Below are 18,742 nucleotides of genomic sequence, written 5' to 3'. Positions count from 1 at the left end.
ACTTGGAACAGGATGAGGACATGAGTGGAAAAACTGGTGAAATCCAAGGAAGTATAGAGTTTAGTTAATAATAACGTACCAATCAATGTCAGTGTGTTTGTTTTGACAAATGTGCCGTGCTATTGTAAGATGTTAACAATGGGAAACCAGGATGACGAGTATCTTTGCAACGTTTCTGTCAATCCAAAATTACTCTAAATTTAAAAGTTTACCTAAGATTCTCAAAGATTTTCTTTTTTTCTGTGAAAATTTCTCTGCTGTCTATTAATGGACCCAGTTTATGCCTCTGATTCTGACCCGTCAGGTGGTTTTAAAGAAATTAGTATGTTCCTCATGAAGGTGTCTATGCTTCCAACTCTATGGCTCAAACACCAGACTTGTGAGTTGTGTTTCGGGAAAGTAAAAGCTTAGCGGGAGCATTCATCAACTGCTTGACAGTTGACCATATAGCGGCTCTGAAAACCAGAAGAGGGTCATAATGCTTACCCTAATTGTGTACAAAGTCACTAGTAACAGCCCGTGTAGTGGCAAGACACAATGATAATCACCCTAGGTAAAATGGGCATAAGTGTGGTGATGTTAAAACAGTAGACTTTATTTTGTGCAGGAATGAGGAAAGGGGGCTTTAGAATGAATTGGGTCAAACACGGCTCCCAAGTACGGTCCTGCCTCTGCAGCATCTGAGTGAAGAAAGAGAACTTTCTTAGTTATGGTGAATCTCGTGCTTAATTTATGTGATTGGTTGACCTCCAAGAAGACAGGAGCCAAAACTTAAGATAGAATCAGTCATGGGGTGCCTGGTCAGTTAAGTTAATCAGTCAGTTAAGTGGCTGACTCTTGATTTCGGTTCAGGTCATGATCTCAGGGTCGTGAGATGGAGCCCTGGGTGGGGCTCTGTACTCAGTGGGGAGTCTGCTTGAGGGTTCTTGCTCCCTCCCTCTTCCTCTACCCTCCCCCATGAATAAATAAACAAATCTTAAAAAAAAAAAAAGGACAGAGTAGGTCAGAAACAATTCAAAAGGTTTTTAGAAGAGGTTTCCACCCTGGAATTGGGAGAGCCATGGCTAACCAAAAGAACCTGTTGCCCCTTTGGAAAGAACTTCCTGCTTCCTCATTGTCCATCTCTATTAACTTTGTTTCCAAAATGAAACTTCTCATGAGTAGACGTTCCGTCTCCTCTCATACCTCTCCCTGATCTCCCATTCACTACACTTATGTATTAAAATCAGTTTGAATTTGATAGTGATAATGCACCAATAATTTTTGTCTATTTTGTCTTGTTTTGCAGCTGGATTGAGAACTTCCATAATGGTGGCACCTGCTGAGCCCCCCTCATCCCGGGTTTAATGTATTAATGAGTATCACATAAGCTTAATAAACAATTGATTGAATGGATGGGTAGAATGACAGATAAACAGACATTCTGTCAAGTTATTGCCTATGGAGGAAGTCATGACTCTTTGTAACTGTACTTCTTGGGGATTTTCAAACAGTAATTTTCAGTTCCTCCTCTTCAAACGAGATAGGGAGGTGTCCCTGGATCTCTGTGTTGATGTCCCAGCCATTTCTTTCAGATTCATCCAAAGGATCACTGTCCAAAGCAACTTTCATCACTATGACATTTATCTGAATTCCAGAAAGGAAAATCGAAACAAATTTGCACTCCTTAAGTGGGAGAGTGGAGAGCTTGTAGAGTATCTCTTTAGTTTTTGGAATTCAGCCCTGGCAATTAGAGGAGAGTAGCCCGATGTCCTCTTTGTGGGTTATGTGATCCTACACAGCTGCAGGCACTTTTCTGGGCTATTAAAATTGTGACTTAAATGGCTAATTGCCAAACATTCAGGGTTTGGTTGCTGAATCTTTTAATAGACTATTTTTCCTCCCACTGTCCCATTATAATCTCTGACCCTTGAAGACTTGATCCATAATGAAACTACCATCTCCACCCCGAGAAACTCTTTTTTTCTATTACCTTTCCCATTTATTTAACCTCTCAACCCTCATTGATTTTATACCAGCCTGCTGACATTGATTTTCTGGAATCTTCTTGTTTCTTGGGCATGAACTATGAAAAAGACAAAATACCATCCATTTGTATTCAGTGTGGTCTTCAAGTAAAAACTGTTTACTTTCTCTTACTCTCCCTCTGCTTCATGAAATACAGTCTGGGTTCTTAAAGAACCTGGAGGGAAGCCATGAACAAGAGGAATTCACATTAAGTAGGCACAGTGTCCTTGGTGGGGTTATGGGGTGACATCTGTACATCTTTATGGCTCTGGTATGGGATGCTCACATTCTAAAGAGATATCCAGGATATTCATAAATAGAGGGTAGAGTCTGGATGAATTTAAGAATGCATTATACAGAAGTTCCTGTTGGTGAGGGATGAGCCTTTTCCGGGAGAATGGTTTATAGAATGCTGCCACATGTTACATGTTACCTAATGAGGATTAATTTTTGAACACCTTCATTTACTAAAGGAGATCAACAGAACCTGTAGTAGAGATACAGATGAAAAAAACATGTTATTAACCAAGTCTTTGGTCTTTGGATGATCTGGTTATGAATGTATAGGATATCTGGAAAGATTAATAAGATGACAAACTTATTTCCAAACTCCTTTCTGTTTAGCAGTTGCATTGCGGTTATAATTAATATAACAAATCTTGCAAGGAATTCTCATTGCAGCTGGCCAATGACACTGAGGTTCTTGGATGTATTTGGTTGGAAATATTTTCCTTTGAAGATGAGAATTACTGGAATGGAAATCATGGTTGAGTTTTCTCAGAGGTGCTTGGTGTGGACCAGCTGGTCCCACAGTGTCAGGACAAGGGTTGAGATGCTTCTGATTTATGCTTCATGAGATAAAGGCATGCTATCTAAAGGGGATGAGTAATTTCTTTTCATAGTAACTTAAAGCTGAGCATTTGCAAGGTTTGTTCTGAGCTGCTCACCACAATTTGGCCTTCAAACAAGGAAATTACAATAGAAATTCTTCGACCTTAACTACAGACCTTAGCTGCTGATGACTATGTTTACGTGAGATAAGTCACCCAGAAGCACAAGGTCTCTTTGTGTTTTCAACCTCGGCCATAGGTTGTATGATATACTGACTCCCTCTTGTTACTGTTTGAATTTTTTCATATATAATATTGTGCTTTTCATTGAGGTTAAAGCCTTGGTTCCTCCTGAAAGGTTTAATCAATGCCAGCATAAATCTTTCGTGAATGGGGTGGGTTCTCATACGGGAAAGAAGAATTTGGAAAATATCCTTAGATTGCAGGATAGTAAATCCAATGTCTTTTGATTTTACTGACTTTGGCCTATAGTTTGGTGACTGTAGACATAATTTAGGGTAACCCCAGGTAGCATGGAAAGGTGGCATATACTAGAAGGATACCTACCAAAGGAAGGTGGGAGATCATACCTCTTGGGAAACCTTGGTGGGAGAGAAAGAAACTATAGTATGTTAGAGCCAAACTACCCATCTACCAAACCCATTTTCTCTTCTTGTAATGCAAAATCTGGAGTCATGGTAAAGTTTGTGTCCTAGTTCTATAATTTACTATGTCAGTAGTTTTGGTAAGAAGGTGAATCCCCAGGAGCAGATCATCTCTTAGTTGTACTGGCTGTTCTCGGTAAAGTGCTCTCTCAACTTCTCCTGCTAACCTAACCTTAAAATATTTGGGCCTATTTTATTAATGGAAGCAAGAAGTTCCATATAGGTTATGCTAACTCATCCATATGACCAAAATCTACTAATCTTACCATAACCATACATTAGTCAAGAAAACACTTCTTAGACTGAGAGGTCCGTGACAACCAAGACTTTACTGACTTGTTTACAATGCATTCCCAGTTCCTTTACTACCCACCCAATACATACCCTCCACTTACATCAACTCCATGTTTTCAATAACTGAGTCTATCATGGGTAACTCATGAAGAATGTTGGAAATAAAACAAAGGAGAATCTTAGTCTGTACCTTCTAGAATGTGCTGGAAGTTCTTTAGTGAATCAGAACCAATCACTATAGAGGGCGGATGAACTAATAATCCTCCCCAAATAAATAGATGTAATGTCTCATGCTAACCAAAGTCACACCCTTAATTAATTCTTGGTTGTTGATGTTTTTTCAAGTAGTTGAGTAGATGGTAGACATCACCGTAGAATGAGATATGCTAAATTCAACAAGTTGTTATGTAACCCTGTTTGTGTATCTGATTAATCATATGTCTGATCTAAATATCTACAGCTGGTTTTGTGTGAAAGTAGAAACCAGGAAACTGTCAGGGAGAAGTAGTTTATGGGATGATTGAAAGGATCCAGTTGCAAGAATATCTCTCTGACCTGGCTTTCACTGATCCCTGAAACAAAGAGAACTTTATTCTTTTGATTTATGTCATTATCCTCATTAGGTATCCTGGGAGGGTTACCGTGTAACACAGGAATTAGTCATTAATGTATTAGTCTAGTTCTTGTCCAGGGCCAGTTTTGCATTTGGTAGTGTCTATAGACATTTTTGGTTGTCACAGGTTGGGGTAGGGTGGGCTAGACATTGGAATCCATTGGGGAGAAACCAGGGATACTGCTAAACATCTTACAATGCATGGGATAGCACATCCCCGAACCATGCAAATAATTATCTGGCCCCAAATATCAATAGTGCTGAGGTACAGATGTTGGTCATAAACCCGAGTACAAACTAAGTCATTGACAGATCCTCCCAAGGAGATAGCAGAGTGGAGGTTTTAAGAGAGGGTGGGCAAGGTAGACAGAAAGGCATTAATAGAAAATTTGGAGAGCTGGAAGCTGAATGCTGGAATATGCCTTAGAGGCTACTGGCCAACATCTGTGAACTGAAAGGAAAATAATTACATCTTCCTGGGAAATATGCCAAATGTAGGCTCTAATTTTAGAATGTCAGAGTGTTACCTTAACTTGAGAAAGGTCAGGAGAGGTCTCTTGGTGGGGGTAAGAAGAGGGTTCATTGACCTGAAGTCAACATTGACCTCTTTAATGTGTCTCTCACTCGACCTATTCTGGATCCCAGGGGATACATTTAGGAGAGCTTTATGCTCTACCTGGGATCGCTGAGGGCACACCTGTCCCCAAAGACTCTTGGAGAACTTTCAAGCAGATGAACACACATCACCATTCTCTCTCTCATTCCTCTTTTCAGAGTCTGACCCATTAATTAACCACCACTGAACCCACAATACCCAAAGTAGAAAGTTGGTGTCCTACCATGAGGTCCTTTTACTAACCCCAGTCTGACATCACTGAATGCCACAGGGTCCTGGAACTGGAAGGGGCTCGAGAGGTCATTACTTTTGATTATCTTAGTTGAATAATGAGGAAAGCAAGTAGGGGTCAGAGAAGGGAGGTTATTTGCTTAAAGTCATAAGGGAAAAATTAGGTTTGCATCAGATTAATCAAATCCAAGTCTCATACTTTCTCTACTCAGTCATGTTTTCTTTTGCAAAAAAGCATTAAGAGAGAAAGAAGCTCAGTAAAATGTTTGTGATATTTTGCAGTTTAAATGGTTGGTTTAGATCCTTTGTTTTTTTCTTTGCTGTCATGCATTTCAAATTCAGTTTTTAAAAATCAAATTTTCAATGTTTTTTATTGAATTGATAGTTGTTCTTTTTTAAAGATTTATTTATTTATTTTAGAGAAGGAGAGAAAATGTGGAAACTGGGGCAGAAGGAGAGGGAGAGAGTCTCAAGCAGACTCTACTGAGCATGGAGCCTGATTAGTAACCTATCTCATGACCCTGAGATCATGACCTGAACCAAAACCAAGACCCAACTGACTGTGCCACCCAGGCTCCCTGTTGACAGATTCTTTTTTTTTTTTTTTGAAGATTTTATTTATTTATTTGACAGACAGAGATCGCAAGTAGGCAGAGAGGCAGGCAGAGAGAAAGAGGGGGAAGCAGGCTCCCCGCTCCCCGCTCCCTTGATCCCAGGACCCTGAGATCATGACCTGAGCCCGAAGGCAGAGGCTCAACCCAGTGAACCACCCAGGCGCCCCTGTTGACAGGTTTTTGAGATTGGTGTGCATTTGCAGTTACTATTGCTGTGTCCAAAATTATCCCAACTTCAGTGGCTCAAAATAACCATTTCGTTTTTCTCACCATTTTGAAAGGACTCAGCAGGGCAAGTCTTACTTGGTGTCTCTTGTGTGATGGCCTTGGAAGTTGACTGAGGCTGCAATGATCTGAACATTCAACCCATCCAGATATCCAAAATTGCTCCTTCTCATAGTTCACAGCAGATGCCATGTGATCCCAGCTTCATTGAGAGCTTAACTGGGGCTCTCTACCCACCACACCATATGGGTTTTTCCATATCTCCTGGGCTTCCTTACAGCATGTCTGCCTTAGAGAAGTCAGTGCTCTCACATCGGTGGCTCAGGGCTCCAAAGATCACTGTGCCAGGGGTCTGAGCATGAAATTTATTGGTTTATATGGCTCCACCTTGGTAGTTAGTCCTACAGTCTACATTATATTTGGCGTTAAGAGAGTCCCTTGGCCAAGATTCAAGGCTGTGATTCCATGTCTTGGTAGTGGGTTGTGACAAAGCATTTGCAGACATATTTTAAAATCGTCACAGTTTGGTTTCTAGAATGAAGAGTTTTTCACTAAAGAGACATTAATTTAGTTACTTCAGCATGTCCTAATTTTTTTTTTTTTTTTTTTTGGCAAACTTACTAGCTTTTGAAACTCAATTCAGAAAACGTGAGGAAAAGTTACTCTTGTACAAATTGTTCAATGTCTTTTGGCCTCAGTCTCTTCCTCAGTGCAGTAGGGAGAGGGTACCTAAATTGTAAGGTGGTTTTGAGGATTAAGCAGCAAGAGGTGTCTGAAACATAGTGGACACTTACACTATGATTAACAGTCATAATCATAGTATTGTTGGCTCTATGGGTTGCCAATCCATACCCTGATGCCTATGTCTTATTCTCAAACTATTTAGACTATCTCTGAAAACCTGCTCTCCCAGAGTGGGTTGGCGAAGGGCATTATCTGTTGGGTTAGGGAACACTCAAGTGTTGGAGCAAGGCCGTGAGGTAACAGGGCTTCCTGAAAATGGGAGACACTCTAAGAGACCAGAGTCAACGTGTTCTTGCTTCATAGTTGTGTTTTAGACTACATTGCTTAGAAAATGCCATCTTCTTGGTGTTTTTGGAAACTGGTGGTCTGGTGTCCATGCAGAGGCACGGCTGACCCAGCCCGTCCTGGGTGCTCTTAATCTTTCATGTGTGTTTCGGAGGTGGATGGGTTCAAGGATTAAGGCAGTGAGTGGCAGCTGCTGGCTAAACAAGAAGGCAGCAACTCACCTCCTCCACATTGGTGCCAAGCTTTGGGTGGGCTGGGACCTGCAAGTGCTATTTGCTTGCTGCACTTAGATGTATTCAGAAGAGCCGAACACTATTTGGCACTTCTTCTCAGTAACCCTGAATTCTAATCTGCAAGTTTCATGCTGTAATTTGTCAACTGTGTTTGGAGAGACCTCACAGGCCTCCTAGACGTAGAGATGGAACCTGCTTTCCAGTGAATGTCATTTAAAAGAAATCAGAGACCATTTCAGGGCTGCAATGCTGTTGATTGCTGTCATTATTACGATGACTCGAAGTCTTCACCATTTCCGGGGTGGCGGCAAGTGTGCCTGGCGTTGACAAAGCACAGGATTCCAAACTGGGTCTTCCTAGAGGACACACCCTCAGCCTCTTTGAGTGTTTTGTTTATCATCGCCTTCCCCCCAGTTAAGAGTGTTGCACTGCGTTGGGACCATGGTGAAGAGGGTGGAAGATTGATCCAAGAAGTTGCATCTCAAAGGTTCTTCAGGTGTATTTTTAGGTTCTTCACTTTTTGTTGGGCAGCGTCATGGCACATATTTATTTACCAGTGGTTTATTGAGCACATGTTGTGACCAATGCAAAGAGCTAAACATTTCACACCCACTTTGGTACTTCTAACCCAACTGTACCCATGAGCTAGGTACAAGGATTAGTCCCAGGGTTCCTGGGTGGCTCAATTGTTAAGTGTCTGCCTTCAGGTCCTGGGATTGCATCCCGCATCAGGCTCCCTGCTCTGCTGCAAGCCCGGTTCTTCCTCTCTCATTCATCACTGCTTTGTTGCTTCTCTTGCTGTGTCTCTCTCTGTCAAATAAATAAAATCTTAAAAAGAAAAAAGGGACATTAGTCCCATAATGAGAGTGATAAAATGAAATCTTCAAGTGATTATGGTAACATAGGTTTATCTCAATTAAACGTACATGCTTTTGGGATGCTTGGGTGGCTCAGTTGGTTAAGCATCTGCCTGTGGCTCAGGTCATGATGCCAGGGTTCTGAGATCGAGTCCCGCATTGGGCTCCTTGCTCAGTGGGTAGCCTGCTTCTCCCTCTGCCTGCTACTCTGCTGGCTTATGCCCCCCCCCCCGATAAATAAATAAATACAATCTTTTTAAAAAGGACATGCTTTTATAATAGGTATGAAGTCTGCCCACCTGGAGCTGTCAGAGAAAGGGAAAATACAGAGAAAGGGAACACAGGGTGTGAGTGTGTGTGAATGTATGCAGGGACTAGCCAGGGTTAAGAGGTGAAGGCTGAAACAGGCCTCTTTGGTCACAATGCTTATCGTAAGGTGATGGAAAAAAAAAAAGTACATCCTTTTAAACTCCTCTCCCTTTTCCCTACTCCAGCCTCGTGGCTGTCTTCATGTCCCCTACCTTTGCCATGTTTCTGCGAGCCACCGGACTCGGTATACCACTCTGTATGCCACTCGCCTTTGGCTCTATTTCACCCTGAGCTTCCTTCGCTCCCATCTTCACCTGGTTAATTCCTGCTTATTCTTCAGTTCTTGACCTTCTTGTGACTTCTTAAGGGAATCATTTTCTGACTCATGTCAAATAAGCTTATTTTACATGACAATACAAAACCTAGACACTTATCCCTAGTCTCAATTTTACACCCCTTTGGGTGACTACTTAGGTAATCACTGCTGCTCTAACTAGCTTGAGAGCCTCAGGAGGACAGGGATTGTGCATTATTTATGCTACCTGTGGTGTTCTGGTACCTAATACAGTGTTTGATACACCGTAAGTATTCAACAATGTCTGCCAAATGAATGAAAAATGGACCACATTCTATCCTACCCCACACTGGACTCTGGATATCCTCTTACCTGGGAGGAAGATCAGTGATTTCCTTAACAATTAATTACATAAGACTCAATTTCTAATTGGGATGTTTGTCAAATTCTGGGGCCTGAGAACTATGAGAAAAGAATGAGAACTATGGGATTGTTCATTCTCAAGGTTCCATCTAAGACATTCTAGCCAGAAAACATTACCCACCATTTTATTTTATTTTGTTTTACTTTATTTTGTAACACTGTGTTATAAAACCATGTCACCCATCATTCAGCTTCCGTAACTATGACAACTTTTCTTTTTATATGACAAACTTTTTATATGCCCCACTATTTCCACCAATACCCCCATAATATTGAAACAAATCTCATTTCATCTCATTCATAGATCTTTTGGCTCATATTCCTAAAACACCTCTCTCTTTTGAACCTGTTTCAGACTCAACAGGAAGTTTTACCTTCTGTCTAAACTATAGTTCTAATGATGCAGCTTCTGTCCATTTCCTTCGGGTTAAAAACAGAGAACCACCTGTCCCCACTTTTGGTCTTACAACCGCTTTTGGTAATTGAAGTTAGTGATTAGTGCTCCCTTCCGTCATTCATTACCAACTCCAAATTTAATAATGTCTTTTAGTTAACCAATGGACCATCACTAGTGAGTGTTCACACTGCATGACTGGAAGAACAAATTTATTTTCAGCAATATGGTTTTCTTGGGCTATGAGCTGTGTCCTGTGCTCCTGGCTCATGAGTTTGGAAGATTTTTTTGTCTTATTCTTTAGAGATCAAGAATTTCAGAATTCACAGTTTCTTCCAACCTGTGGAAAGAAAGTAGCAGAGTGCTAGCACCCTACTTCTGTGGTACCAGGGGTGCTATGCAAAATGGGATGGGGATGTTTTTTCACTGTCAGTAAAATTGGACCTGAACTTGAGAAAATTGGGGAGAGGGGCATGGACTACTTCTTTTCTTCCTTCACTTTAAGCCTGTGATAGTGTTGATGTTCTCTATTTATTGGCATCCTACATTAGTCTCCTCTTTTTTTTAATTATTTTTAATTTTTTTAGATTTTATTATTTATTTATTTGCCAGAAAGAGAGAGACAGAGAGTACAAGCAGGGTGAGTGGCAAGCAGAGGGAAGAGCAGGTTCCTCACTGAGCAAGGAACCCGATGCAGGGCTCAATCCCAGGACACTGGGATCATGCCCTGAGCGGAAGACAGATGCTTAACTGACTGAGTCACCCAGGTGCCCCCAGTAGTCTCTTCTTATCTGTGGTTTTGCTTCCCGTGTTCTCGGTTACCTATGGCCAGCTGTGGTCTGGCAGGAGACGACCCCCACTCTGACCGTCACAATGCCTACCTGATTCACCTCGCTTCATCCCATCACATAGGCATTTTACTCCCTGACCTCATCCCCAGGGGAGGGGTGAGTGCAGAACAATAAGGTATTTTGTGTGTGTGTGAGAGAGACCACAGTCACATATGTTCTATGACAATATATCGATATAATTGTTGTTTTATTATCAGTTATTGCTGTTAATCTCTTCCTGTGCCTAATTCATGAGTGAAGATTTCTCAGAGATGTGTAGGTGTAAGAAAGCACGTAGGATAGATAGGATTCTCATATAGAGGATTCCTACTATCCGTGGTTTCAGGCACCCACTGGGGATCCTGTAAAGTGGGGACCGCTGTGTTCGATCATTTGTTCAGTCGCTGATAGAAACATTGAACTGAGTACCTTGTTAACTTCTGTAACAATGTTATCACTGGAGGATACTTTGAGGTGAGTCGTTCATTGACTAGAAAAGGACAGCAAGACTCTGGCAGATCACGCACTAAGCTTCCATTCCAGAATTTACCGTCGACTCTCTGCAAGATCCCATGCTAGGATCTGAGGATACCAAGGGGAACAAGACAAAATACTTGCTCCAGAGTTGCTCTCAGTCTAAAGGGAGTGTGCAAGATTAAAAAATGGTTTTCAATTCTCTACTACGCCTCCAGCTCAGAGGTGGAGCCTAACTCTGTCTACTCGAATCCGGGCTTTGAACGGTGGGTGACTTGACAGACCAAGAGAATGCAGCAGAGATGGTGGTTGGACTTTTGAGGCTTCCCCCCAGCCTCAAAAGCCCCAGGATTCCAAGCCTGGAATCCTTGCTCTGGGGGAAGCTAGTTGCCATGTAAAAAGTCTAATTACCTGTCGTGCTGGAAAGGACACATGTAGGTACTCTGGTCAACAGTCCATGGTGAGCCCAGTTCTCCAACCTGCCAAGGGGACACCATCCCTGCCAAGGTGTCACCGTCATAGAACTTTCAGACCAGCCAGCCCATCTACCCGCTGAGGACCACCAGGGACCTTGGTTGACACCATGGACAATAAAAGAATCCCCTAGGAAAATTCTGCCCAACCCCCCCCCCCCCCCAAAATACAGAGATAAATAAAAAGGCTTTTGTTTTGAGCCATTACATTTTGGCTCAGCTTGTCACCCCACAACAGACCATCAGAGGTAAGAAAATGAGCAAGGTCTAATAAGAATTCTCTCATAGGGGCACCTGGGTGGCTCAGTGGGTTAAAGCCTCTGCCTTCAGCTCAGGTCATGATCCCAGGGTCCTGGGATCGAGCCCCGCGTTGGGCTCTCTGCTCAGCAGGGAGCCTGCTTCCCCCGCCCCCTCTCTCTCTGCCTGCCTCTCTGCCTGCTTGTGATCTCTCTCTGTCAAATAAACAAATAAAATCTTAAAAAAATAAGAATTCTCTCATAAAAGTAGGTACAACATGGGTTGTGGGAAAACAAATGTAGAGCGAACAGTTCAGAGAAGCTAAGACACCACATTGCATCACTTAAGGGAGCACCAATCATGTTGTAGTATTTATGAATGGTACCCCCTGGAGTTGTGCAGTGCCCAACATGAACAGACGTATGGCGGTTTTGGGTAATGGGTGCCGGGAAGGCAGCTTAGCTGGGAAAACTGTATAAGAAGGGCACTGGAGCTTGGAACTGAGCTCCAAGTAGGTTTCATGGGCTAAGGCCGAGGGGAAAGAGCTAGTCCTCCAGCAGGGGGCAGCAACCTGAGCAAAGTTATGCAGTCAAGGGTACCTATGATGGACTTGGGGCATGGCCCATGGTCTTGTGTGGTCAGCAGGCTCAGTGCTGGGAGGGACGGAGTCGCCACAGGTGAGCCTCAAAAGCTGTGTGATGTTAAGGGTCTTAATTACATATTATCATGAGGAGTCAGCAGGAGGAAAGCAATGGGAGCCGCAGATGATTTCAAAGCAAGGGAGCAACAAATGCGAAACAGTATTTGAGAAAATTGCAGTTCAAAACCCCACAGACTGTGAGAGACACTGTTTGTTCTTCCAACTGCCTGCCTCTCCATGAAAGCTTGGCAGAACCAGTTTTCATAGGAAAGTCTTAAACAACAGGGGATTACTCAATGATTCATTTAAAAGGATCATTAAAGGAAAATTGAGGCACATCACATCCTGCCTTCTTTAATTGCTCATTTATTATTACAGTGGGTGAGATAATGGCTTTGTGTTATTCTTCTAAACAGTGTAAAATATTTATTGGTAAATATAGCAGTGCATAAATTAATGCCATTTGGGATTTGGTATCGCATTTTTTTTCTCCACCGATAGCCATAATTTTTATTTAAAGAAAAACAGTATTGTGCTGATTCCTTCTGGCTCAGGGCTGAGTGAGAACATTAGGAACGCAACATCTATAGGATGATACCGTCTCTTCGTTTCCATGGGGGCGGCTGGCCTTCCAGGGGTTTGTGAAATTAATTTCTTTCCTGTTTATTAAGACCATAATATTTGCTAAGAGGGCATGTGGAGGTGTGAAATTTTCTTCTTTGCTCCATCACATCATAAGTCGGTAACGAACTACTTAACTAACAGTGGCTTTTACAAGGGCAGGTATTTATTATTTCACATATCTGAAAGTGCCCAGATAGGGGGTTCCATAAAGTTGATTCAAGTGGCTTCACAATGTCAACATGTCCTTATATGACAGCACCCAAAAACAGGAAAGAGAATTTTTTTTGCCTTTTTTTTCTTTTAAAGGTTTTATTTATTTATTTGACAGACAGAAATCACAAGTAGGCAGAGAGAAAGAGAGAGAAGCAGGCTCCCTGCCAAGCAGAGAACCTAATGCGGGGCTGGATCCCAGGACCCTGGGATCATGACCTGTGCTGAAGGAAGAGGCTTAACTCACTGAGGCACCCAGGCGCCCCCTGCCTCGTTTGTTTTTAAAGTTCTCTCTCTTTTTGGGGGGTGCCTGGGTGGCTCAGTGGGTTAAGCAACTGCCTTTGGCTTGGGTCATGATCCTAGAGTCCTAGGATCGAGTCCCACATCTCAGCAGGGTGTCTGCTTTTCCCTATGACCTCTCCTCTCATGCTCTCTCTCTCAAATAAATGAATAAAATCTTAAAAAAAAAAAGAAAAAGAAAAGAAAAGGGTCTCTCTCTCTCTCTACCTTTTTAAATCCTGGGGGCGGGGGATCTTTTTGGAATCTCAGCAGATGTTTATTGAGGTTTCCTTATCCAGATCTGGGGTTAGACTCATCTCTTAATCAATCTCATGAAATGGAGAAAGCCTCAGAGGAGAGGCTCCGGGGCCCCTTCCTGGGGCAGGGGAGAGTATGACAAGCGTGCTCCATCAGCACACTGCTACAAATGGGGTTTTCTTGGAAGCAATTACAGAGGGATGTCTCAGGCATCTGCAGCCAAGTGTGTTGGCCACAGGTCAAAACAATTTAGGGGTGGTGATTTAGGATATTCTGCATGCCCAGCTCTATATCCCTGCTGGCAGATACAATAGAAGCATATAGAACAATGCTTGTTCTCAGAGAGTTTTAGTGGGCATTGCAATAAGGCAGGCAATTCTTAGGCTTGAGATATTAATTCAACACAATATATGGATGATCTATCACACCTTTGGAGATGGGGAATCAGAGATGAATAAGACCTAGTTCTTGCCCACAGGAATTCACAATTCCCTTCACCATCTGCCTCCTTCAATCTGGTCATATGGAAGCAGTTTCATCCCCGGATGTCACCACACTCTGTCACGCTTCCCTCTGAGCTCACAGGGCTACAACATAGTTGGAACCCTCCCCTCCCACCCCCTTTCCGCCTGGCTTCTCTTAGTAGTCTCTCACGGACCTGGCTAGGTTAGAGCTCCTTCCCTGGATCCTGTAGCCTCTTCTCTTTGTTGTGGTCTTTACCATCCTAGGTCCTGATCGTGCGCCAGGCCTGGAACCCCATGAAGGCAGATTGCATTTTGATCAATTTGCATCTTTAGCCTGGTGCCTGGAACGTAGATGGTTTTCAGTGAACATTTGTGGGATGAGTGCATGAATAATTGAATGAAAGGAAATTAAATCTGGATCTTTTATTCCTCTTCAATAAGTTTCTACTGTATTAGTTTTTCTCTTTTCCTTTTTCTCATCTCCCCGTTTCCTCTCTTATGTTCCGTTTCTTGGCTCCTGATTCTAACACATGAATCCAGCATTTTACAAGTTACATAATATGGTAGATCCTGGCTTTTACTTTTTATCCCCTTGCCTCTTCTTAGAAAGGAGAGCAATTTTGGGGGTGCTGGAGGTGGATCCAAAACCACTAGGGACTATCAGGAACCATTCAGGGACTTAGTTTTTTACCCTGAGCCACCTTTGGGTCCACTTTCAAAGGGCCGCAGTCCTGCTGTGATCGTGTGAGTTATAACATGAAAGAGAAATATATATACACATTTTAAAGATTTTATTTTTTTTTCTTTTTTTTTTAATTAATTTTTTATTTTTTATAAACATATATTTTTATCCCCAGGGGTACAGGTCTGTGAATCACCAGGTTTACACACTTCACAGCACTCACCAAAGCACATACCCTCCCCAATGTCCATAATCCCACCCCCTTCTCCCTAACCCCCTCCCCCCAGCAACCCTCAGTTTGTTTTGTGAGATTAAGAGTCACTTATGGTTTGTCTCCCTCCCAATCCCATCTTGTTTCATTTATTCTTCTCCTACCCACTTAAGCCCCCATGTTGCATCACCACTTCCTCATATCAGGGAGATCATATGATAGTTGTCTTTCTCTGCTTGACTTATTTCGCTAAGCATGATACGCTCTAGTTCCATCCATGTTGTCGCAAATGGCAAGATTTAATTTCTTTTGATGGCTGCATAGTATTCCATTGTGTATATATACCACATCTTCTTGATCCATTCATCTGTTGATGGACATCTAGGTTCTTTCCATAGTTTGGCTATTGTAGACATTGCTGCTATAAACATTCGGGTGCATGTGCCCCTTTGGATCACTACATTTGTATCTTTAGGGTAAATACCCAATAGTGCAATTGCTGGGTCATAGGGCAGTTCTATTTTCAACATTTTGAGGAACCTCCATGCTGTTTTCCAGAGTGGTTGCACCAGCTTGCATTCCCACCAACAGTGTAGGAGGGTTCCCCTTTCTCCGCATCCTCGCCAGCATCTGTCATTTCCTGACTTGTTGATTTTAGCCATTCTGACTGGTGTGAGGTGATATCTCATTGTGGTTTTGATTTGTATTTCCCTGATGCCGAGTGATATGGAGCACTTTTTCATGTGTCTGTTGGCCATCTGGATGTCTTCTTTGCAGAAATGTCTGTTCATGTCCTCTGCCCATTTCTTGATTGGATTATTTGTTCTTTGGGTGTTGAGTTTGCTAAGTTCTTTATAGATTCTGGACACTAGTCCTTTATCTGATATGTCGTTTGCAAATATCTTCTCCCATTCTGTCAGTTGTCTTTTGATTTTGTTAACTGTTTCCTTTGCTGTGCAAAAGCTTTTGATCTTGATGAAATCCCAATAGTTCATTTTTTCCTTTGCTTCCCTTGCCTTTTGCGTTGTTCCTAGGAAGATGTTGCTGCGGCAGAGGTCGAAGAGGTTGCTGCCCGTGTTCTCCTCAAGGATTTTGATGGATTCCTTTCGCACATTGAGGTCCTTCATCCATTTTGAGTCTATTTTTGTGTGTGGTGTAAGGAAATGGTCCAATTTCATTTTTCTGCATGTGGCTGTCCAATTTTCCCAGCACCATTTATTGAAGAGGCTGTCTTTTTTCCATTGGACATTCTTTCCTGCTTTGTCGAAGATTAGTTGACCATAGATTTGAGGGTCTATTTCTGGGCTCTCTATTCTGTTCCATTGATCTATGGGTCTGTTTTTGTGCCAGTACCATGCTGTCTTGATGATGACAGCTTTGTAATAGAGCTTGAAATCCGGAATTGTGATGCCACCAACGTTGGCTTTCTTTTTCAATATCCCTTTGGCTATTCGAGGTCTTTTCTGGTTCCATATAAATTTTAGCATTATTTGTTCCATTTCTTTGAAAAAGATGGATGGTACTTTGATAGGAATTGCATTAAATGTGTAGATTGCTTTAGGTAGCATAGACATTTTCACAATATTTATTCTTCCAATCCAGGAGCATGGAACATTTTTCCATTTCTTTGTGTCTTCCTCAATTTCTTTCATGAGTACTTTATAGTTTTCTGAGTATAGATTCTGTGTCTCTTTGGTTAGGTTTATTCCTAGGTATCTTATGGTTTTGGATGCAATTGTAAAAGGGATTGACTCCTTAATATCTCTTTCTTCTGTCTTGCTGTTGGTGTAGAGAAATGCAATTGATTTCTGTGCATTGATTTTATATCCTGACACTTTACTGAATTCCTGTATAAGTTCTAGCAGTTTTGGAGTGGAGTCTTTTGGGTTTTCCACATATAGTATCATATCATCTGCGAAGAGTGATAATTTGACTTCTTCTTTGCCAATTTGGATGCCTTTAATTTCCTTTTGTTGTCTGATTGCTGAGGCTAGGACCTCTAGTACAATGTTGAATAGCAGTGGTGATAATGGACATCCTTGCCGTGTTCCTGACCTTAGTGGAAAAGCTTTCAGTTTTTCTCCATTGAAAATGATATTTGCGGTGGGTTTTTCATAGATGGCTTTGATGATATTGAGGTATGTGCCCTCTATCCCTACACTTTGAAGAGTTTTGATCAGGAAGGGATGCTGTACTTTGTCAAATGCTTTTTCAGCATCTATTGAGAGTATCATATGGTTCTTGTTCTTTCTTTTATTGATGTGTTGTATCACATTGACTGATTTGCGGATGTTGAACCAACCTTGCAGCCCTGGAATAAATCCCACTTGGTCGTGGTGAATGATCTTTTTAATGTACTGTTGAATCCTATTGGCTAGTATTTTGTTGAGTATTTTCGCATCTGTGTTCATCAAGGATATCGGTCTATAGCTCTCTTTTTTGGTGGGATCCTTGTCTGGTTTTGGGATCAAGGTGATGCTGGCCTCATAAAATGAGTTTGGAAGTTTTCCTTCCATTTCTATTTTTTGGAACAGTTTCAGGAGAATAGGAATTAGTTCTTCTTTAAATGTTTGGTAGAATTCCCCCGGGAAGCCGTCTGGCCCTGGGCTTTTGTTTGTTTGGAGATTTTTAATGACTGTTTCAATCTCCTTACTGGTTATGGGTCTGTTGAGGCTTTCTATTTCTTCCTGGTTCAGTTGTGGTAGTTTATATGTTTCTAGGAATGCATCCATTTCTTCCAGATTGTCAAATTTATTGCCGTAGAGTTGCTCATAGTATGTACTTATAATAGTTTGTATTTCTTTGGTGTTAGTTGTGATCTCTCCTCTTTCATTCATGATTTTATTTATTTGGGTCCTTTCTCTTTTCTTTTTGATAAGTCGGGCCAGGGGTTTATCAATTTTATTAATTCTTTCAAAGAACCAGCTCCTAGTTTCGTTGATTTGTTCTATTGTTTTTTTGGTTTCTATTTCATTGATTTCTGCTCTGATCTTTATGATTTCTCTTCTCCTGCTGGGCTTAGGGTTTCTTTCTTGTTCTTTCTCCAGCTCCTTTAGGTGTAGGGTTAGGTTGTGTACCTGAGACCTTTCTTGTTTCTTGAGAAAGGCTTGTACCGCTATATATTTTCCTCTTAGGACTGCCTTTGTTGTATCCCACAGATTTTGAACCGTTGTATTTTCATTATCATTTGTTTCCATGATTTTTTTCAATTCTTCTTTAATTTCCCGGTTGACCCATTCATTCTTTAGAAGGATACTATTTAGTCTCCATGTATTTGGGTTCTTTCCAAACTTCCTTTTGTGGTTGAGTTCTAGCTTTAGAGCATTGTGATCTGAAAATATGCAGGGAATGATCCCAATCTTTTGATACCGGTTGAGTCCTGATTTAGGACCGAGGATGTGATCTATTCTGGAGAATGTTCCATGTGCACTAGAGAAGAATGTGTATTCTGTTGCTTTGGGATGAAATATTCTGAATATATCCGTGATGTCCATCTGGTCCAGTGTGTCGTTTAAGGCCTTTATTTCCTTGCTGATCTTTTGCTTGGATGACCTGTCCATTTCAGTGAGGGGAGTGTTAAAGTCCCCTACTATTATTGTATTATTGTTGATGTGTTTCTTTGATTTTGTTATTAATTGGTTTATATAGTTGGCTGCTCCCACGTTGGGGGCATAGATATTTAAAATTGTTAAATCTTCTTGTTGAACAGACCCTTTGAGTATGAT

General features: G+C 41.7%; 1 protein-coding gene and 1 long non-coding RNA gene across 2 annotated transcripts in view; one reads left to right on the top strand and one right to left on the bottom strand.

The window, feature by feature from the left end:
• AGBL1 (AGBL carboxypeptidase 1) overlaps positions 1–18,742 on the top strand; it is a 527,687-nt gene that overhangs the window by 47,364 nt on the left and 461,581 nt on the right. The window lies entirely within an intron of this gene.
• On the bottom strand, positions 2,065–3,934 carry LOC131835635 (uncharacterized). The gene is made up of 3 exons (XR_009355281.1): positions 3,898–3,934; positions 3,405–3,439; positions 2,065–2,494 (listed from the first exon to the last, which is right to left on the bottom strand). It is a non-coding gene; the product is annotated as an uncharacterized LOC131835635 (long non-coding RNA).

The sequence above is a fragment of the Mustela lutreola genome, chromosome 7 (genome assembly GCF_030435805.1).
Source record: "Mustela lutreola isolate mMusLut2 chromosome 7, mMusLut2.pri, whole genome shotgun sequence".
NCBI lineage: Eukaryota > Metazoa > Chordata > Mammalia > Carnivora > Mustelidae > Mustela > Mustela lutreola.
This window is presented reverse-complemented; position numbering and strand designations above follow the sequence as displayed.